A 22,895-nucleotide genomic window follows, 5' to 3' on the forward strand; every position below is an offset into this window, starting at 1 on the left:
AAAAAAAAAAAGGAAGATTATCTTAAACTGACATGTTATTCAGACTCTCATACCTGTCTTTCAGATACAGATTTGACAGAATTACCATCCAGGATTAGAGGGTCTGGGACTTTGTTAAAATTTCCAAGTAACGGTCATGGGGAATTGCTTTTAGTTGGTTTCTTTTCCTCTGTGATCCACAGGGATAAGGACACGTAATGCTGCTTATCTATACTCCATACATACAGCTGAAGGACAGAGGCATTACCATTGCTTCCTCTATAAGAATAAGATAAATACAGTTTATAAGAAGGCATATTTACATAAGTTTTGATTACTCATGCAACAGATAAAGAAGCCTTAATGCACATTTTTCTTCTCCTACACACTGCCGTGTGCTCAATGCTTTGTCTGGAGCTATTTCACAGAAGAATGTCTTAATAGCCTTTTTTTCTTCCATACAAGGGCTGTTTCCAAACACCAGTGGTAGCTTCTGTTCCAACAGCACTGTCACCCAGTGCACTGTTACTGCAAAGCAGATTCATTGCAACCACCAAATTTCAGCTTTGGCAAATGCAAAGTAAAATTTTCCTCTTGGCATTGCAGTGCAATGGGCTTGTGTATTTGAGAAATAAAGTCTTAAATTTCCTACATAGTTGAAAGCGCTTCTGGCACCAGCTGTTACTTGATGTTATTAACTTAGACCTTTACTCAGCAAGTGCTGTAGTGAAACTGAACTCATGCTTAGGTTCATCCCTGTTCAACAAAGTGCTGCTGCACAACAGAAAAATTCAATCACAACTTTTGTGTTCCAGCAGTTATCTCTCACCAGAAGCAAGACTGAAAATGGTATTTGTGTTATTTCTAACATGGCTCAGTTTCCTTGGTTAGCACCTTTAGGAAGAAGACTTAACCACAGCGTCCAGCTCAAAAAGGTCAAACCAACCTCAGACCTCCTTGCCAAAACCAACCAAATGAAACCACCCCAAATAAAATTAACAGCTTTAGCCTGACATGGAGGACACCAGATTGTCAGAACTGCAGAAATACTCTCTGGTAGAACCCAATGAGAACTTAAGGTAAGTGAGTGAGGCAAAGCCAGGCTGCAGAACTGTTCCCCATAATGTGCCAGGGGAGCAACGATTACCTTCCCACCTTCCAGGAAAAAATCCTGACTTGTATAAACACAGCCATGCCTGTGAGAGCCAGTAATAACTCACATGCAATCAGACTGAGATCCCTTCTAACAATGATAAAGATCTAGAGAGGGGAAATGTTATTTAAAACTAAACTCCTCAAAAAAACCCCAATGCCCACAGTCAGATTCACTTGAGGTAAATACTATTAAAATTCTGACAAGTGGCTCAGGACATCCAAACTGAAATGCCTGAAAAGGATCCAGTTTCCAAGAAATCACTTGTTTGGGGTGCTCTCCAGCACTTTTCATGGGTTCCCCAACAATGCCTTCAAGGTGGAGCCCCTGTCTGGTAGGCAGGCTAATTTGGGGAGTGTTTTTTAGGCATAAATGCCTCATTGGATCTCTCCTGTGGCAGTGCAGCATTCTCATCCTCATAGGCCTCATACTAAGGTATCATCTAAAGAGTATTCAAAACCTTAGACTGTCCATCATCTCCTAAGCTATTGCTAAAACCATCTGAAACCCCTCACCCGATTCTATGGTGGTGAAGACTGCAGAGAACATACAAACCAAATTGTATAACCCTACCAGAAAACATTTTTCTACCCTTAAAAAAAGTTACATGTACTCATAGATACCATTCCAACTAGAAACGTCTTCATCTTTGGGGAACTAGAAGTTAATTTCAACAAATACTTCCTCCTGAAGGTAAAAATAAATAAAAGGACTGTGATGGTAACAGAGCCGTGCTTTTCAACAGCCTCTATATTAGAGCTGGTTAAGGCCACAGTGATGTGCTCTCCAGTAAGACACAACAAACTTTTTGACATTCAGTAGAATGATAACGCAGCTGCAGCTTTGCTATGTTTAGCAGTCGGTAACCAAAACACATTCCCAGGTAAGCACCAGAGGAGCCAGGCATGCGCTTTCCAAGGGCTCCACTCTGTGACCCCGTTGCCCTGATGCTATCGCTGTATCCTCATTATAACACTTCAAGAGGGAACATAAACATCTTGTACATCAAAATACTCTTGACTTTTACAAGCAACCTGATTCAGCAGCCCTCAGGGTGCAGTTTCATGACCAGCTCAAGCAAATCTCACCCTTGGAAAGGCGCTTCTGCCACACCCAACTTCCTTTGTGTGAAAAATCATGCTTGCATGGTTGACAGCTAACGCTTGGAGAGACATTTTATAACGATCGGCTTTCAACTACTTCGCCACTACTGTGCCAATGCAGCGGAGACTGCAGGGAGCAGAAGACGGAACTGCCTTCTTTGGTCTTAAACCAGCTATTCATGAATTGTTATCCTTGGTGGCACAACCTGTTGCCTATGATGGCCATCAATGAGTTTCACATGCTCCCTGGTATCTACAGGAAAAGGAGGGACCTCAGCTCTGTATCTTGGAGGCTTCTGATTACTGTTAGCATTGGTGGGCTGACAGGCAGGAATTCTACACTGAACCTAGAGCCCTACCTCTGAATGATTTTAATAAGCCATTTAATTTATCTCCTATCTCCTTTTTCTGATAGCATTTAAACCCACTTTCCTGTCTTGTTTTCCTAAGCTGTAATTTCTTAAGCTGTAAGTCATGCAGGCACCTCTCTACCTTTGACCACTGTGGATCCCCTTGTGGGGAGCCACAAAGCTGGGGATCTCCTGAAGCTCATTGCAAGCATATTTTGTACAGCCTCATCATTGCAAAATGCATACTGTAATTGACAGCCTTCAAACCCTATGCATGATCTACTGTCCCAGCTTAATACAGTATTCCAATCTCATCTGGAACTTCTCCTGCAACCACAGGAAAGACAATAGTACCAGCAAACACCTTCTGCCTGTGGAGCACTGCACAGGTGACAGGACAAATTTTAGGGGAATGAAGATATTCTTAAACACTACTAAATGCCATGGAGGAACAGTTGTTAAAAGCAGAGATAAAGGCCTGCAAAGAGGAAACAATTCCCAGTGTTCAGCATTGAGTTTTATTGCCCCATAAAGTTCAGCCCTGTGCCCCATATGCTGCAGCGTTATCTCAAGAAACTGCATCTACAATCTAATGTTTACACTTATAAATACTTTTGTAGCACAAAGGTTGCCAAAGATCAAGGACCTGATTCAGCAACAGACTTAGTTTAATATTAAGCAGCAACTCCATCAACATGATTATTTATCTACTCAAATTCAAGGAACTGCTACGCACTTTGGCCAAATGAGGCCAAAATGGGGGATTGTTTCTGAAAAACATGTTGTGAACAGGTGAAGTCTCACTTGTAAAAAGAGAGAGAGAAACCTGGGACAAATACACTGCTTTTCTACCACAGAAGCACGAAGGGACAATCATGCCTAAAGCAGCAACAGGGAAGAACAGCCTAGGGCTCAGTGGGAGGTGGTGCAGGAAGGTGTTAGCAGAAGTGGGTGCCCACATCCATCTTCCAACCTCTCCAAACACATCACAGAGCCATTGCAGAGCCCACAGACTGCACTCACACTGCTGCAGATGAGGTTCCAGTGGGGTCTCTAGGTTGGGAATTGGCATCTGGCCGCACTGGTAACAGAAAGAGACAACCAAGAGCCTCTGTGTGCTACTTCCACAGCTCCCACCCATGAAAGCTTTGCTGAGAGTCCAGTACTGCTGACTAGGTCTCATTCCCCTTTTCCTCCTCAGATTTGCAAATACTCAGATTTGCTTCCAAATCTGTGTTGCATTTTTCAGCAATGTACAAGGATATGTTTTCTGAAAAATTCTGTGTTGCTTCTGTTCCTCAGGAATGAGGATTTAGAAGACCTTGAGCAGACACACAGATGGAGTTTATTCAGCAAAATTGATGCCTGTTCAGATCCTTAGCTTTCTTTGTGCTTCTGAGACAACAGTTTCCAAGGGACAACAGCGTTCTTGAGAAAAGCAGACTCCAAATTTCAGTTTGGGTAGAGCCCTAAGGTGGATTAGCCTGTCTTTCTGCCCATCTTCACTGCATGCTGTAAGCAGCTTACTCGCAATATGACAGATTTAGCAAAAGTGACAGTTGCTCACTGTCCAATATCATTAGCCTGCCCTGCACAAGAGCTCAGACATGGTGCTCCATTCTCCTAGCAAAATCAGCTTATTAATAACCATACAGCCTGGCACAGTATTTTCCAGACAGCTGAAGCAGGGCTTTGAGCAGGGGAGTTCCCAATTCACACACGTATGGAGATTCAAAATCAAATTCTAACTAAGATGAGGTCCAAACAGTGAACAGGTTCAATGGACTGGCATGTTAGAGGGACTAGGATAGATAAGCATCTGTGCTTGCCTTTATTACTCATCCTTCATTACCTTTATTACTCTGGTCCCTGAGTCTGTGAAGGGAATGGTAATTAATAAAAACGCTACCCAAGTCAATGAAAACAATACAATTCATTGGTCTGCCTTGGGCTCAGCTCCCCAAGCAATCAGTACCAGTGCTCCTTTTCCCTGACAGGGCTCAGCACCTTCCTCAAGGTGCTCTGTGGCAGCAGGGAAGGGCCAGACTGCTCTTCCAGGTAGACAAAGAAGGATGCAAACAGAGGAAGACCTCTGCTTCTTATGTACAGGTGTCTGTGTTACAATGTTAAAACAAGTTTGGAAGTAATTCTCTGTTGATTCCTGCAACAAAATACTTCAGCTAGAAAAAAATTGGCGGGTCCATGAGGTTGTTGCAAACAATACCATTTGTAGTAAAGCCTCCCTTTGTATTCTAAAAAATTCAAGTTAAAGAACAGAACCAATTTCACTGATGAAATAGAATCCCTACAATTTCCCATTTAAAGCCAGGGAAGATCATATTCTGAACCTCTGCCTCCCCTGCTATACAAACCATGGACCTGCATGGCAGCAGCACTTCCCTGGTAATGCAGCCCAGGTGAATGATTTCCCAAAGCTCTTCATAGTAATCCCAAGACCAGGTAATTCTATAATAATTCCAAGTGAAATGTTTTTGTTTTAACATACACCTGTGGGAAAAGAACATCCCACTATTTTACAATGAGCTCTTTAAAGACATCCTGGGAAATTTTCCGAGAGCTACACCGAAATGGAAGAACATTTAGTTATTTACTTTAGGGGCTTATTAGAATGTTTGGAATCATTCTTGTTCTCTCCTCCCCCCAGAATAAAAGCCTTTATTTTCTTTGTCAATTTGAGAAACATGGCTCTGATCCTGCTGCTGAGGTTTGCATGTCGAGAATGTCACCGGCTGCAGCTTGGAGCTAAACTCTCAGGGCTCAGCCTGTACCAAAAGCAGCAGGGGGACAGGACTGGGAGAGGGCAGGGATCCATCACCCCATCCCAAGAAACTTAAACTGCAAGCAGTGGCTGAGTTGCCAGTCAAACCCAGCTCTGAGCCAGCTCCAAGCTAAAGCAAGAAACACAGTAGGGTTTAAGGCCATTTTAATAGCCTGAAAGGTTTATAAGCACCAGAGGGTCATTTTACTGCAAAGTGCATCAAATGGCTTTATGTTGGTAAGGTGGGATCAGCACCCATTCTCAGAACAGGTACCAACATCAGGAAGTCAGCGCAGTCCTAATGACCCTTGTCCACATCAAAATAACTCTCCTTCAAGAAGGATGTTACTCCTTGGGCAAAGCACGCCTAGCACTGCTCTTGCAGAGGCATCTGGATTGTAGGAGTTTTAACCAGGCAGAATTTCCACCATAGGAAAGTCTCAGGAGAGGTGCTGACACTGACATACCCAGGCAAGTCAGTGACAAACAAAACAAGCCACATCAGCCTGCTCAGAGAGCAGCTCCTAGAGGACACCAACTGTCCAGCGGTAAAGTTCAGACAAACTTGGAGCAGTTTCACCAACAGGAGGTTTGCAGTTAGACTGCAAATCCCACACCACGTTGTAATGACATTTTAAATTTTTTATCTGTCTCATAATGGTAATCAAACATAGGCATGTGCACAGAGAAGTCTGCTTGATATATAGGGCAAGGCTCACCACCTGCAGGCAGCAATCATGACCCTGAGGGCTCAGCTATGGGGCTGCAAAAGTTACAAAGCCACCAGCACCTCAGTGATCATGTATGAAAAACTAGGCAGCTATGTGATATTTCTCTATCTATGGCCACTTATGGCAATCTACCTATCCTCACTGATGTACACAATGCTTGGGAGTTTGCAGCATTGGATGGCCTGACCCCATTGCTGTCTTTACCGTTCTGGCAGAACCAGCAATCTTCCCCCAAGCAGCAGGGTGTTTCTGCAGCACAGAGAAACCACCTCCCCTGGTGCAAAGATGATTATGTGCCACACCTGCCACCAAGATGAGACTTCATCAGCTCATTTCCCCTTCTGGGGTCCGAGTCCTGGACACTGTGGCCAACAGCTCCAGCTCCCCCTGCTGCACCCCTTCCAGGTGCCTGGTTGGGGGTACAAAACATCAGGGAGCTGCTCCCTTCAAAACTTCTGCAGCACACCAGAAGCCCTAGCAATGGGGAGATGCAAAAGAAGGGGCCACCACACATCTGACTGCCCATGACCCCAGAGATCCAGCGTGGCAACCAGTCCTTGTGCAGCTCCCTTAAGTCTGGAGCGACTCGCTGCCCTCAGGTTAAGTCCCCCTGTGCTTACACCCATCTCCTCACACAAAGGCCACACAACCACCAAGGGACCAGCCAGACCTATGGGACCACTGGACTCAAGCACAGCAGCAGAAGGAGAACAAAGATGAGATAGGATATAGGATGTGGGCCCTGGTAGGCTGCTATTCCATCTGAATATCACAAGGAACAAATGCAAAAGCCAAAGTGACAGGAATTGTGGCATGAAGTGCCTTTTAGATGATAACAAAAAAAAGAGTCTAAAAATTGAGTAGAAGAGATTCTCAGTCCCAGGGGAATATGAGCCTGTATCTCCTACCAACCAATTTTTCTGTTGCACAGGTCATTTTAGGACAACACTCACCCTCACAATGCCAGTCCCACGGCCTGAGGCTGCTCCGGATTCAGACACCTGACTATTCAGGAACAAGCATTTCTGTTTGTGAATAATTCAGATCCCTTGCTTATTTAGGTTCATTTGGGCTCCGTTTCTCGCTGCTGGAATCTTCTGAGCTCACAGCTGCCTGAGCTGTGGATGCACAGCCCCTCCCCACAGCCCTTCCATCTCTGTAAGGAACCAGTTCCCCCAGTAACTCCCAGGTACTTGAAGCACATACAGCACTCACAGTGAAAACACAGCTTCCACAATGTAACCCTGAAAAGCTCAGGCATTCCTTTTGTTCATCTTGTTGCAAACCAAGATTGCTTTCTGCTCTGAGATGCACATTTGACAGTAGCTATGCATACAAGTAACTCTTCCATGACAGTGGCAAGCACATCCAGACCTGTAGTCTCAGTCTTAAAACAGACATGGATATCCAGCACTCATGGACACAATCATCCAGCATGCACTCATCAGTCAACACGAACAGTTGCACTCGGACAAGCAAACACAGCAGGTACAAGTCTGCAAGTGCAAAGAAATGACAGCAAGTGCAAAGAACAACAGCAAAGCTCCAGCAAGTTACATTCTGAATAGTATCAGCATCCTGGATCATTTGATACAAAGCTGCCTGAGCACAGCCTTCTCTCACAAAGTATTATTACCACTATTAAAGGAAAGCCATTGTGGCTTAAGCACAGCTTATTTTTACTTGAGTTTCAGGCATGTTAGAGGAAAACAGACAAACAGCATAGACAAATTACACAGCTGTTTCACAAAGTAGCAATACCCTAAAATGATCTGTTTCAGGCAAGGTGCTGAGTGGCCGTGTTTGCTTGAGGTACCATTGCCTGCACCCACATCTCAGTCATTAATGCTGGAGCCCCTGTTCAGCACTATACACACTGACACCTGCGTGTGCACCCCAACACACAGTCCCCCCTGAGGAACACATCCCTGACTTACCCTTCAGCCAGCCAGCAGCCCCAAACCCTCTGAAAGCTCCTGCAGAAGAGTTGACAGAGTTTCACCTCGTTACCCAGCGAGGGCGTTATATAACCGGCACCGTTTCTGCAGGCAGCGAGGATGCACCCCGCGCACATCCCTCTCCTTCCCATCCCACACGGACACATCTCCTAACAACAGCCGTGCCACAGTGAGCCGGGGGGGCAAGGTGGGCTACGGGGTACTTGTGGAAAGCAAAGGTAACGGTTTCAAAGAAAGTTCAGAAGGTGCCTGACGTTTATTAAGAGGCATTGCTACTATGAAAGGAAGCGGTGCAATGGTATAATGTTCCTTAGCCCACTGAAAGCAGCTTGGCCTAGATTTTCCTGTACCGTTTGATGTGACCATTCATGCAAACAGGAGTAAAACTTTCTCTTTGCTTTTAATTAAGCCACAACTACCAAAAAAAAAAAAAAAAAAAAAAAAAAAAAAAAAAAAAAAGAATGAAAAAGTGACACATACAAGAGACCTTTTCTTGCTGCCATCTGGGTCTTCAGGGCTACTGTCAGACAGAGAATATACAGGAATCAGCCCCATTGATTAAACTATTATTAGCAGCAAACAAACAGATGTGCTCAGCCAAAGACAGGACAAACCCCATGCCCTGTACTTCAGAACTACATACAGAGAAAACCCTATTATTTTACCAAAGGCTTATTTGTTTTTTTAGCAAAGAATTCTCCAGCACAATGTGCAGAAGCAAAGCATACAGCATTTTAGTATGCAGTAATTAATATAAAAAATATAACATTTTTGCCTCTACTCTCGTCCCACAGACTAAACGACACCAGCTTTCATAAGACTGGGACCAGGTCCTGTATCAGTAATAAACTTAAACAAAATGTGGCTTGTAGTCATTCAGGACATTCTGGTGTCCATGAATCACTGGCAGCCACACTATGCAGCGCACAAATGCATAGGGCTGCAGCTTTAGGACAGACATAAAACTCTTATGTAAGCCATAATCCTCTCACAGACTCCTTATTCAGTGATTTTAAGAACGGCGCCGTAGAAGCCTGCTGGCATCCCAGTGGCTTTTAAACAATTTGAAAATGGGGAGACTCCTGTCCCAGCACAGACCCCTCCCTGACACCGGTGCTACCGTCAGTACCCAGACCTACCTTGCAGGGTTTGGGGGCACAGAGCATTGCTGTTCGCTAATATTTTGGTCCTCCGCAGAGCTGCTGCTGTTGCTCTCTGTGCTGAGTGAATCACCAGGATTAATCTCCTGCAGAGTTCACTGAGGCTAACAATAATCAAGTTAAATTTACACTATATGATCAGACTTTAATTAGGTACTGTTATACAAGTCCTATTAATTACAGTGGTAATACCCTTATGAAATGCAGATGAGAGGGTGGGGCTCTGGTCACAGGGGGCTTGGCTTCAGATGAATTCAGGAAAAAGTCCCATCAAAATGCTCTGTGTGTACCCTCAGTTACCTGCTTGCCTCTGTCACTGCTCAAGATGAAACAAAAAGCTTTAAAAAAAATTATAAGCCTACAAAATGTAATAAATCTAGAAGATTAAAGACCTCCTACATGCTACGCTATCACCTTCTATTTACACCAAGAAGCAAGAATTCCATCTTAAATCCCAATGAGACACAGTCATTATTAGCTTGCTCTGCTCAAAATCCTACACAGAGAAGTCCCAGGTGATAGAAGTCATCTATTTTGCATGGAGGTAAAAATAGGCAAGCCTTCCTAACACTAAAAAAAGTACGTTTCTCTTTTCCTCCCCCAGTTTCCTCCTCTGGATGACCTGTTGGATCAGGGCAGATGCAGCTTGTGCATGGCATTTGCTTTGTACTGTCACAGTCTCCCCTGAGACACGGACCCACATATGCCCAGGTGCCTCCTCTCCATGCCCCTGCAGCACTTGCAAGGTGTCAAGAGAAGCCTGTGGGGAGAGGCAGCTGATCTGAACCTCTCTGTGAGCTACATCACCTGGAAACTGGGATGTCTCTACCAACAAGGTGCAGCCAGGGAAACTCTGGATCTCAAGTGCAGGAGCAGACTCCAGGTTTCAGCAGGCAGTAGTAGCTGCATTAGGAGACATTGCACAGCATGACATTGCAAGCCCCAGAATAGGTCTTTGCTTCTGCTAAATCTTCTCTGAGGTATTCCATAGAAAGAGCAAAGCTTATGCCATGTGGCTTCCATTAGCACTTGCTGCATATGCTGTTAGATGGCTTTAATGAAACCTGCCAGAGACCATGTGCTCCTGCTGCTACTCACGCGGGAACACCAAACCCTTGCACCCACATGGTCACAGACACAGGTGAAGGTCTCTTCTTCAATAAGTAAATTAGCAACACAGAGCGAGGCTTGTTAGCCAGAACAGATGCTGTTCTTGAACACAGACACCTGTATGAGCCTCCTGTGCCCAGGCTGCCTCTCTGCAAAGTGCTTGCTCAGTGACAGGAGAAGCCCTGGCACTTTGCCATTTCTGCCACTGCAGTTAATTTAATTAAAATCCCAAAAGATGGGAAGCACATTTCCTTCTTCCTGGAGGATTTGTCACCCTCTCCCCATCAGACAGCAGCAAACGAGCACGCCTCAGCACTCCCACTTTGCACAAAACACATGTAAAAGCAGCAGTATGTTACAGTAGGTTGTACTAGACATTAATTACCAAGCCCTGCCAGCTATAATTATCTCGTTAAGTTTTGGCTATAGACACTATATTGGCCCTTTACAAAAAAGTCTGGAGGATACAGCCACACAGGATCCAGGAGGAGAGTCCTGTTCCTGAGCGTACTCCAGGTCCCACCCCACCACTGCAGACAGCCAAACTGTACATGGAGTTATTTTGACCAAATGGCAATTTCAAAGCAGCCTGCATGGCCCTGTGTGCCTATTCAAATTCCCCTCTCTGTCTCTCAATGGACAGGTCTTCTGGAGATACGCAGGAACTGAGGCAGGAGAGGGAGATGATGGTTTCTTGAAAGTTCCTTGCTCTGAAGACAGACTGAGATGGGCTTCTGGACGATAAATTTCTCTCACAGTCCAGATTTGTATCCTTTAGAAGACCCTTAGTCTCTCCCAGACCTGGGAGTTTAGCCAAGACTATGAAAGGACCTCTGCTTTTCTGGAAGGACAGGGCTGGCAGAACACCTCAGAACCCTTGCTGGGATTTTTGCTTGATCTAGGCACAAAGGACTCACTACTCCCCCTCATTCCTTGTGCATTCCTGGCTACAAAGTATAGCTGGGACCAGGACATCCCCCAAAAGGGATACCTTGAGGACCTCCACATCTTCATCGCAGCTTAGCAGTGCTCTGAGGAGACAGGCACCAGGCTTTGGCCGGAGCCTTCAGCCCTTTTTCTGCAGTTGTGACACTTTTTGGTCCCTCACTGCAGAGAACAGCACTTGTGACACGCTAATGGGAGCACAGCAGTGCTTTGATTTAGGAAGCAGAGCTGCTCAGCCCACTCTGCTCTTGATGATGTAGTGACCTGGTTTTGTCAAGACTGTTTTTCTCCTTTCATCTTTGATGTCATTTTGGAAGGCAAGTCATGAGAATTTCATGGAGGCATTGACTCAAAAGTTGGACTAAAACAAAGCCAATCACAATACCATTATAAATGAATGAGGTGCAATTTCCCCTTAGAGGATTATTACACTATTTAGGGTTCTAGCACATTTATTTCCACAGTTTAGTAATCACTTTCATGCTTCTCATCAGAATATAATCCATTTATATTTTAATGTAACAAGTTACAAGGATTATCAGCTCATAATAAATATACTCATCCCCTAAAGCATTTAAACAGCGCCTATACTTTGTAAAGAAGATCTTGCTTAATGAGCAGACACCTACAAATGAAAATCGAAAACTAATACTGTGTTATATGGAAACCATCAAACTGCAAAATACATGCTGCTTAAATTACTTTTCTGTGAAATTAAATATTTTTCAGCACACAGATTTTTACTTTGAAATTACTTTTATCATGAGAAGGCTTTGGAAGTCTCTGAGACTGCCTTTTGCATTGGCAATTTGTTTACCTTGCAGTCTTAAATTTGGAATACTACATTCAGCTCATGCACAGGACTATACCAAACCAACACATCGTTTATGAAAATCAAATTAAGGAAAGCTGTCAATACCAGCCAAGGGAAATCCACCCAAAAGAAAACCCCGCCTGACTCACACTTGTGTCAGTCCTGGTGCTAGTGTCCATGAAACCGTGTCCACTGAAGCCAACTGAAATCCACTCTGTCAGAGAAATGTAAAAATCTCTCTTGGCCTACTGGCCTGCAGTGAATCACAGTACTTTTCTCTTGCAGTTGTCTGGAGATAGGATGGGAGAAAGTAAATATTACCTGTCAAACTAAAGACATTCCTTGCCTATTCATAGAGCTGCCCAGCATATTTTTGGCAGAATTCTCACATAAGCTTTTGGTGCTCACTGCACTTGCAGCCATAATTCTGACTGAGCTGTAAGGCAGGAGTGTGAATTACCCTCTGGAGCCTTCAAACTCTGAGCTTCAACACATAGTTCAACTTCCCAATTCTGCCAATGGTGGTGTTTTTCTTCTTCCTTCCACATGCTGTATCCGCTCAAAGTGTTTTTCTCCATTAGAAAATGTGAAATTAATGGTCTAGGTTGCTTTCATCTTTCATTTTTGCAGATGTATGTTCTCTTAAACCTTTGCTGTACAGATCACAGTCACTTGCTCTTCTGCAGGTTCACCTATCAAGAACTCCATTCACAGAAGCATACTTGCTTTGGAGAGTTCCAAGAAAACAGAAGTGCTGCAAAATCTCAAAAACCCTTTTAACAGGAATCCATAGATAGTCTGGCTTTAGATTTATACAGAAAAAGGCTTTTAGCTCTGGCTAGCAAAGAGAATAGACATATCTATTGTGCAGCCTCTGCAATTACAGCCCATCCCTCCACCCTAGGGAAAGGCAAAGGGAGGAGATAGTTATGTGTGAAGTTTTTATTGTTTATAGAAAATCAATCTCATCAGTCTTTTCTTAGTTAAGTACCAGTTATGCCAACATCTGAAAGGCAGTGTTTTGTGTGCAGTGTCCAAACAGGAACAGGCTGATGTACAGGGTGTAAATTTCTTTCTGGAAAGCTTCTTCTTTTGTAACACCTCTCCAGATTTCACAAAAAAGAAGTCCTTGGATGCCCAGAAGACTTTGCTCAGTTAAAAAAGTCCAATGCAAAATCCACAGCTTTGCAGAGAAATGGGCTATTTTTCATGCAGTGAACTGTACTGATAAGGCTCTACTTCCTCCCAGCTAAACCCCGTGGTCTATCCACACCGTGAAGCTGCAAGGCCATACCTCATTTTAGCTTTAAACAAGCTTCTCTGCATTAATGTGGAGTCAGCTTCAGCTAAGGGTGTCTCCTCACCACATGGGGCTTCAGCAGGTACACTGACTACAAATACCTGCACCCATCCCCATCCCCCACACTCCCTTCTTAGTGAGACCAACACAACCATTTGCAGGACTGTTTCAGAATGAAAATAAAGTGTGTTTTTATCCTAGATCAGTGTAGAATCTTACATATCCTTACATATAGTTTCCATCTGCAGGATTAACAGGCCCAAAGACAAAGCATTACAGGTCTCTGCCTTCTGCAGTCTCTTCATGTATCGGAACCACAAACCTTCTGGCATCATCATGAAGACTTACAAGTACGCCAGACTAGGCTCACTGTAAGCAATTAATTAAATCTAATGCTGTTTTCTTCACTTAGGGAGCAAACTTTGCAAAGCTGCTTAATGCCCAATGAAGCAGTTTTACTGTGGCAAGGAATTTTCCTCTCGTGAACTCCATGTTCAAACAAGCTCCCTGGTGAGGTACGCACAGGCTGTCTTTTAATACAAACACAAAACTCACATTTAACTTATTAGCTGGGGGAGGAATACAGATGAGGGTTGGATGAATCTCATGAGTCATCGTTTCTGTAGGATAAAAAGCAAGCTTGTCTCAAAAAAATCAATTCATTTGTTTCTATTGTGTATTGCAGATAGAAGTGCTTAAATAATAGAAAGATTAATAGAAACACTTCAACAAATTGTTCTAGAAAAATGAAAAATAGCTTTTGCATTATGAAAGAATATTCTTTAAATACAGAGAAATAAAACATTTCAAATGAAACAATGTTTTGGGAGAGGGAGACAAATGCAGATTAGTCATGCTTGAATGTACTTTCCCAAACAATACACTGCTTAGAGCTAAGACTAAGATGTGCACATACCCCAAGGCGTACATGAAAAAATAGGGCCTGTATATTAGTTTAATTCCTTTATCATTTGCTCACTGCTGTATTTTTCCAGTCTCATGCCAAGCCTTAGCCTGGATAACACCACATTTATATTCGGCATCCTGACCACTGAACTCATTCCCAGCTGAACCTTGTGGGCAAACGAAGGGATGTCCTCTTGAAGTGTGAAGCAGGACAAAAGCCCCGCACTAACACCATTGAAATGGCACCGCTGAAGTGCAGCACCATCCTTCAGTGGTGTGCAAATTTCAATGAGCCTTTTTTATTACTTTAAGATTTTAGATGTGGAAGGAAATGATAAGGCAGAGAAAAGGTATGCCTGAAAGAAGCCCAGAAAAGTCTAAAGCCAGCTCAACAATGGCAAAAAATTAGGAAACGGGTTTAATGGAACATTCAGAAGAACTGACAAGGAAAGAAAGCATGGGCTACAATGTCTGCAGACTTTGAAGAGAATGTCAAGCTATGCAAAATTAGGTAAAAGTCCAGGTATCCACTGATTCAAGTTCTCACCAGAAACAATCCCTAGAAAATCCCTGTGGATGGGTGGTAGTGAATGGCAGATATTGCTGGCAGAGCAGTGAGTAAAAAACTCAAGTTCCAGTCCCTCCCCCCACCTGCAGTTCTGACCCTGTGACCTGCCATAGCAAGCAAAGTGAATCTCTTTACCTCTCCGAGGGTAGATGTGCCATAGCTCCAAGGCCAGGTCCAACAACTCTAGGAGTTATCCTGTACTAACTGCACTAAACACCTCTCTACTTCCACCTGGACACATTTGCTGTGTTTGCTGGTAATAGCCCTTTAGCCAGACTGATCTTGTTGTACGGTGACCTCTTCGGGACAGCGACCAGCTCTCCCTGTGTGCTCATAAGACTGAGTGCAGCTGGATCCTACCTTGTTCTTTGGCAACAGAGGCAAGAAGAGCAGACAGCACATGCAAGGCAAGTGGTATCTGGATATTGTAACATGCTGCCACAAAGTATTCTGTGATATTCACCTTTGTTTTTAGCACAAAAGGAATATGCAGTGTATTCTGGAGAGGAAAATCCATCAACAACACCACTGGTTTTATCCAAAAGCTCCTTTTTTGGCTAAAGCAGCTTAAATTTGTACCAAGTCTCAAAAGCCTAGTTTAAAGCAGAATTTTTTTCCTGAGGAAATATTACAGACAGATTGTGTTTTTCAAAGACTGTTAAGAGTAAATGATGGCTTTATACTGATTTCCCAGTGCTAGGAATGCAAATGAGAAAAAGAAGAGTCAGTTGATATCCTGTTACTGATGGATAGGTCTTCTTACCCATCCAAACCATAGCAGTCCTGGCACAGTTACCTCCAATACCTCATTTTCTGCATTTCAATTATCATCTGATTTGGGACCAGCCCTTGTTAATTCTCCAAAAGCCAGGATTGCAGGCAAGGGCACTTCTCTTACGATGTAAAGCCTCACCTGGTCTTCCCAGGAATCTGGAGCATACTGGCTTCTACAAACACACCAATTCCTCTTACTGGTCAATCAGTCTGTACACGAATCTCTGAGAGGAACAAACTGCCAAGTTTGAACTGAAAGAAAACTGTCTTGTCAGAATTCAAGGAGACAACACAAAATAAATTACTCTGTCAGCTTTACTGGTCAATCAGTTCATGTGTTATATCCACATACAGATGTGATCAACTGAACTCATGCTTATGTAATCAGACACATTATTGCATTGTTTCCTCTTTACCTGACTAGAACTGTACCAAATTTGTTCTAGTGCTCTGCAGAATTACCGGCTGAGATGAATTACCTGTTTGCTTTTTGAACAGAGTGCATAAAAAGCATGCAAAAACCATTTATCCCACCAAATTGCAATTTGGACCCTGCAGTTAGAGCACAGCTGACCTGTGGTAGAAAGTTCACAAGCCACGCAGCTCTGCTTCCAAATTAATCCCTTGCATAAGCTTGTTATAAAGCAAATACAGCATTTTGGCATGGGCAGGCATCTTGAAGAGCCGCATCCATCATATATTCCTGAGAGGGTCTCTTAAGATTTCCTTACCAAAAGGCTCAGTGTAGTTTTCTTTTAGGGCTGGAGAAGTGAAAGCAGCCTGGATCCCACTGCCAATGCTACTCAGTGCACTTACATGTCCTCAAGTCCTGTAATATGCTGAAATAAAACATTTGACCGCAGAGTTGGACTGTTCTGAACCTAATAAACATTTGACAACACAGAAATGTGCTGCTAATTACTCCTCCCAAAGGCCCATGACAGATAACTGATACAGGAATTGTCTACAAAACTGGAAACTATTTCCTCTTCATGCTTTAAGTATCAGAGCTGATAGAACAAACAACTCTGAAAATACACGGGTAGGAAAGCAAAATACCCACCAAGTGTTACAAAAACCTTATCTCGCCTTACAAAGTTCAACATAATCTTAACTAGGGATCACAAGAGATATCACACTACAGGAAAGATTTGCTTCCATTGAAAGCACTTAACAAGGAAAGGTAAAGAGGAAGAAGTACTAAAAGGAGTAACTTGCTGCTGTTTGCAGAATTATAACAGGTTAGAAATAAATGCTAGATAGGAATAAAGGAACTGGTTTAATGATCAGTCAGCCATTACCATATAGAAAAAGGCCATTATAATTCAAATATAAAACCCAAGGTCCAGTTTTCACTTAGTAAAAATGGGAGCTGCCTTGAAGCCCCTAAGCAATAAGGCCAGTAGAGGCATCTCTATTAAACACAGGATTTGGTGTCCACCCGTCTCAGGGATACTGGGCAAAACCTGCAGGTGATGAGCTACAGCCATTCCACATTTAAACACAGGTAGCTGCACCTAACACAAACAGCCATCAAAACAGTTCCAACACCCAAATCATCAGAATCACCTGTACTTGGATTTTTTGGTGAGGGCATACTTTACTCTGAAGAAAAAAACATGGTATTGCAGACATAACACAAGTTTGTAAAGGAAACTATGCTCTATCATAATGCTTCACATTAAGAATCACCCAACACTTGCTAATTCTGTAGGAATTATTCTAGGAAGGGGCTCAAAGTGTGACATGGTTTGAGAGCAAAGTGGATTCTTCCATCTTCTCTGTCAGACACAAAACCACCTACCCATCAAAGACTCATTCCCTTGAAATAAGCAGCATTCCAGCTGTGAAGACAAACTTCCAGTTGATCTCTAACATTAGCAGAACTGTATTAATGACTCAAGCATGCTAAGAGAAACTGCATCTTGAGGATGAACTGCAAAGGTATTAAATGTCTTCTCCATGGTGCCTGAAGCATGGGCCCACACCCACAGCAGTGTTTGTTCTTAATCTCTGACTGCCATTAGTCTCACTCATAAATCATTCTTCAATTAAAAACAGTTTTAATTAATAACATACCCCCTGTGCCTATGCCCTGGGCCATTTCCACTAAAACTATTAAACCACAGTGTCTCATGTGCCAACTAAAAGCAGCAACAGCTTTTTTTGCAGGCCTGTGAGTAGTTTGTACTGTTTTAAGAGCACAGTTGCAGGTAAGCACCTCATCACCCCTCCAAACAGTGGGCACAGAGGGGAATCATCTCAGCAAGAACGTCCCGTCCAAGGCTGGTAGGACAAAAGGGTTGTGAAGTGTGACAGCAAACCAGCACCAAAAAAATCTCCATCCCAGGCATTCAGCCAGCCAGTCACCAAATTAACTACTCAACTTTCCTAGCTCTTCACCCTGGGCATCCTTCTCCACAAAGCTTCCCAGTCAGTATCCCTGCCTTTTGAAGCAGGACCTTGACTGGCTCTGTCTCGTGGTTTCAGAACTTGGAAACCAGCAGCTAAAAAAACTGCTCTCTACAGGAATCCACATGCATTTTCCTCATCCTATTTCTTACTGCCTTAGGTTCAAACAGAGCTCAAGTCCCAAGAGTTTACCTCCATTTCCTGTCTTACAACTACAGCTCAGCATTGTCACACAACACTGTTTCACCTAACAAAGAGACTCAAGTTCTATGCCAATGGCTCAGAAATTCAGACACTGGTGTACTTCAGATAAGAGAATGACTGTGTCGGCCCTGAATCATACAGCAATTTCTTCTTGCAAGCCCCAGTCAAGCACCTGAGGGCCTCCTTTTACAGGGACACAATAAGCTCTGCTCCCTGTCAACTTCAAACAGCTTCTGTGTCTCCCTTAAATGGACAGTTGATTGAAGCTAATGAAACATTAGAATGGCAGTTGCTCTTTGGTATTTTTAAAGAAATATTTACACTCCAAGGGCTTGACCATGTCCTATGAGATGACTCAGAGTCAGTAACAATGCTGATTTGTGCAAGACAAAGTGAATAAATGTGTCCCAGATCTCACACAGCAAAGCTGTAAACCTATGAACAACTTTAGCTGGAAGTTTAAAATGGAATTAGCTCACTATTTTGTATGATTTACATTCAATATTTCAGACCAATGGTTCTACATAATCCCTTGAAAAACAGTGGAATAAACACTTCCAAACAAAACATACGGTGGCTCTGCCATCATATATCAAGCCACGCTAGCACACTCCAGCTCTCATCCCATCTCCCTGAGTCACTCGCTGGCTTCTCAGGACCCCTTTCTCCTCTTGCCCTATGGGCTGCACCCTACCTACATTTGTCATACTCAAAATACGGTGTTTTGTAATACGTGTGTGGCTCACTTGGTTATTTAATGGCTCTTTGCTTTCCCATCTCTTACTCATCTGAACTATTACCAACCATACCCCTGCCTGAGGCTCTCAGCACACCCTGTCCAGCTGCAAGGGCTGTCAGAAGCCTAAGCACAGTTTAACTACAGTAGTTACAGCAGGCTAAAACCCACCAAAACTGCAGTAACAGCAAACATTTTACTGTTCACCAATGGACTAAGTGAGAACATAATTTCTCGAGCACCACACCTTCCCATGCCCATCAGTGATCAGGTAGCAAAGCCTGCCCTCTAGTTTGTCATGCTGCTCTAGCAGCACGGCAAAACCACAGCCTCCAGCCTGCAATCAGCCTGAGTGTGAAAATAACAGGAGCTTGGGCCTTCTGGAGGGTACGGTTGTTGTTTTTGGCTGTTTTCTTGGGGTTTTGGTTTTTTCTTAATGTTGAGAGTTATTACTAGGTCCTTTCTTACAATGCAAGATACAGGTAGGCAGTGCTTTATTTTGTTTCAAGTGTACTGTAAAGACTGTTTCAAGTTCATGTACCTTAATTAATGATAATTCCTGTTAACAGCATGATCACCACCATCACCATTTGCTCTGGAGACTTCTTACTCAGTGCTGGCAGTTGATAATGAGTTAAGTCAGGCATCCCTAAGCACAAACCAAAGCTGCTCACTCCCCTGCACACTCTGTACCCACCACCACAGTGTCCTGCAGGCATTTAAAAGAACAGAGATGGCAAGTACAGAAGACAAAAAACTAATGAAAAGTCACTGATTTCCCACTTCTCAATTCCCCCACTATCTATTCAGTCTTGGAAAACGTTCTGGAAAATTTCTGCTACAATCTGTCTCGAGGTATTTGCTCACTGTGAGATACAATTGCTTGCTTTAGCTAAACTGTCAACCCATGCAAACACATGATGGACCATTAAGTGAGAGGCAACTGTGAAGTACTGAAGGACTTACATAGACAGTTTTCCCAGTTGTCTTTTCAAGAGTTGTCTCAAATCCATTCCTAGTAATAAAATTAACAAACTTACAGTACCACTTTACAGTACTACACTGTTAAAAGTTTTACATCACCATTCTATAGAAAATAAAAAAAATCAAACCAACAAGAATTCTGATTTGCTTACAACTTTTATCAGTTTACATGTGGTGTGTTTGACCCTGCTTGGGCACCAAATGCCCATCACAATCGTGCTATCACTCCCCTTTCTCAGATGCAGAGGGGAGCAAAAATGTAACGAAAGGCTCCTGCGTTGAGACAAGCAGAGGCAGGTCATTCATCAATTACCATCATGGGAAAAAGAGACCGGGTTAGGGGAAATCTATTTATTACCCATCAAACCAGAGTAGGGTGATGCAAAATAAAACACCTTCACCCCAGCATTCCCTTCTTCCCAGGTTCAATTTTACTCCCAAGTTCTCTACCTCCCCCCCAGCGGCACAGAGGGCAGGGAATGGGTGTTGTGGTCAGTTCTTCACATATTGTTCCTGCCCTCCTTCCTCCCCAGGAGAGTCCCTCACAAACTGCTCTAGTGTGGGTGCAGTCCTTCAGGAACAGACTGCTCCAGTGTGGGTCCCCACCGCTGGCAAGGAAGCAGGGAAGAGAATGCTCCCTGGGACCTCCCTGGGCTGCAGGGGGACAATGCTTCACAGGCTGTTGTCATTGCACCCTTTACCTGAGGGGCTGTTCCCACTCAGAAGCGCAGAAACATCAAACCAGCACCTGGCTCTGGCTGTGAAGACTCAGGCGGTGCCTCTTTTCTCACCGGGAATGTTGTTGTGGATCAAAGCATTATCTTCAAAGATCTTCCAATAGATGGATTAGTGCTCAGCTCAGTACCCCCAACTGTTGAGACATTAGAGTGCCTGCACATACAGCAGAGGCCAAACTTGTCAGATTTTTGTAACTAAACAGTTATAATAAGGAATTCTTTTCCCATTACTCCTAGGAAATTAACTTTGTGTCTAGGGATTTTGCTACATGAAACATGAAATAGACACAGCACAGGACCCAGCTAACAGAGCATGGCAGGTGTGCTCCCCTTGAAGTCAACATCTTTGACTTCTGTAACATTCATTTTTTCTCCCACTGTCTTCCAATACCAAACAAACTCCAACTTCTTTATTTCACAAGTGTTAACTTTTCCTTTATTCTCCACTTTAATTAAAAAAAAAAAAAAAAAAAGCTAAGCTATTGAGCAGGGCTATATTTTTGCTTAAGCTGTATTCTACATGTGCAGTATTAAAGACATTATTCAAAAAGTGTTCAGCACACACAACATACACTTCATACACTGGAGAACAGGAAGCCAATATGCCCAGGTACAAACTGACTTTGCACTTCAAGTACTCTGAGATGATTCTCCAGTTTGCCAGCAGCAACCTGACAATGGGGCTCTGGATAAGAAAAGGTAACATGGCAGAAACAAAGTGTAAAAACTGATTTGCATTAGTGTGCCATGGTGCTTATGCTTGTGCACACCTGGGATGGGGTGGACAAGACAGGAATGAGGCTTGGGGACATAATTCTCAAGCCACTGGGCACAGATAACCAATTTTTGCCTCATTTATACGTAAGTTTTACCACAGACATGCAGCACCAAAACCATGCCAAGCCCTGTATTAAGCAAAAAACTTCCAAGAAAGGCTAAATGAATACGATAAACTGGAAAATTCAAATTAACAGAACAACCTCAAGCGCAACAGCTTAACAACCATCATCAGGGTTAGGAAAGTTTTATGCCTTGCTGGACCTTTAGGAAAAATGGTTTAGCCAGAGATTAAAAAGCTTGCTAACAACAGCACAACAGTGGAATGGAATTCATTTTATCCTACAACACAAAAATCTCACTAAGGTTTGACTACAGGAAGTTCTATGCACAACCAAGGAAAAATGAAAACAATCAACATATTGTATCATTTCACAGTGTACAAGTAAGTAATTACAAAGAGACGCCAATTTTCCATGTGGTCACTTTTGTGTCCTCTGCTTCATAAAGGACACCATTTGCAGACAACTACAGCTTGTTTTCTCTTGCTTCTTCCCCTATCAGCCATTACAGCAGCTTATGACTGTTACTGACAGTGCTTTACCATAGGAAATCCAACTGCACACTTCAGCAAATAGCAAGGAAATACATACCTGAATAAAGACATACAAAAAAAAATGCTATGCCCTTTCCTTTGCATCATCAGGATAAACTGTAGAAGAGGAGAAAGACAAGCAATGCATAATACCACAGTCCTCCCAAAAGAAAACTAAAGATTGAATTTTACACTGCAGTTAAAAATATATTTTAAAAAAAATTGTACTTCACATTAGAAAGACATCACCTGAGTTTCTAAACAATTCTGTTTTTTAAATTACTTCTAAACTCAGATATAGATTAATTATGCCTATCCCACTGTGTCCATTTGGGCTGGGATAGAGGTAGTTTTCTTCATAATAGCTACCACGGGGCTATGGTTTGAATTTGTACTGAAAATCAACACACTTACGTGTGCAGCTTTTGCTTTATGTATTAAATTGTCTTTATCTCAACCCATGAGTTTTCTCACTTTGCTTTCCTGATTCCCCCACTCATCCCACTGAGGGGTCAGAGTGAGTGAGCAGCTGCATGGTGCTCAATTGCTGGCTGGAGTTAAACCACAACACATATAAATCAGGAAAGTATTCACAGCAAAGTGAAATTCCATCTTTTCCACTGTAGCTGGATAGTAAGTAATGTAGCTTTTTTAAGCAGCAATTTAATTCCTTGAAAATGTAATGCTTGCTTCATGCCAATATTATTTTCAGAGCAAGCCAGAAAAATGCTAGGCATGGCAAAAGTAGCTACAGGAGTTTTCAAAACTATATAATTATTCCACTCTAATTGCAGGTGAAGGCCCCCTCAGCTCAACATAG

The 22,895-nt window shown here is 43.0% G+C and overlaps 1 protein-coding gene across 2 annotated transcripts in view; it reads right to left on the bottom strand.

Annotated features, from left to right (window-relative positions):
• PASD1 (PAS domain containing repressor 1) overlaps positions 1 to 21,128 on the bottom strand; it is a 115,540-nt gene extending 94,412 nt beyond the window's left edge. The window contains exon 1 of one of the 2 annotated variants that reach the window (XM_069015414.1): positions 20,668 to 21,128. The gene's annotated coding sequence lies outside the window, so the exon portion shown is untranslated. Of the gene's footprint in view, positions 1 to 10,020; positions 10,309 to 20,667 lie in introns of those variants that run through there. The other variant, XM_069015415.1, reaches the window with a different exon arrangement.
• Positions 21,129 to 22,895: the final 1,767 nt, after the last annotated feature.

This window comes from Aphelocoma coerulescens, chromosome 4A (assembly GCF_041296385.1).
Source record: "Aphelocoma coerulescens isolate FSJ_1873_10779 chromosome 4A, UR_Acoe_1.0, whole genome shotgun sequence".
In the NCBI taxonomy this organism is placed as follows: domain Eukaryota; kingdom Metazoa; phylum Chordata; class Aves; order Passeriformes; family Corvidae; genus Aphelocoma; species Aphelocoma coerulescens.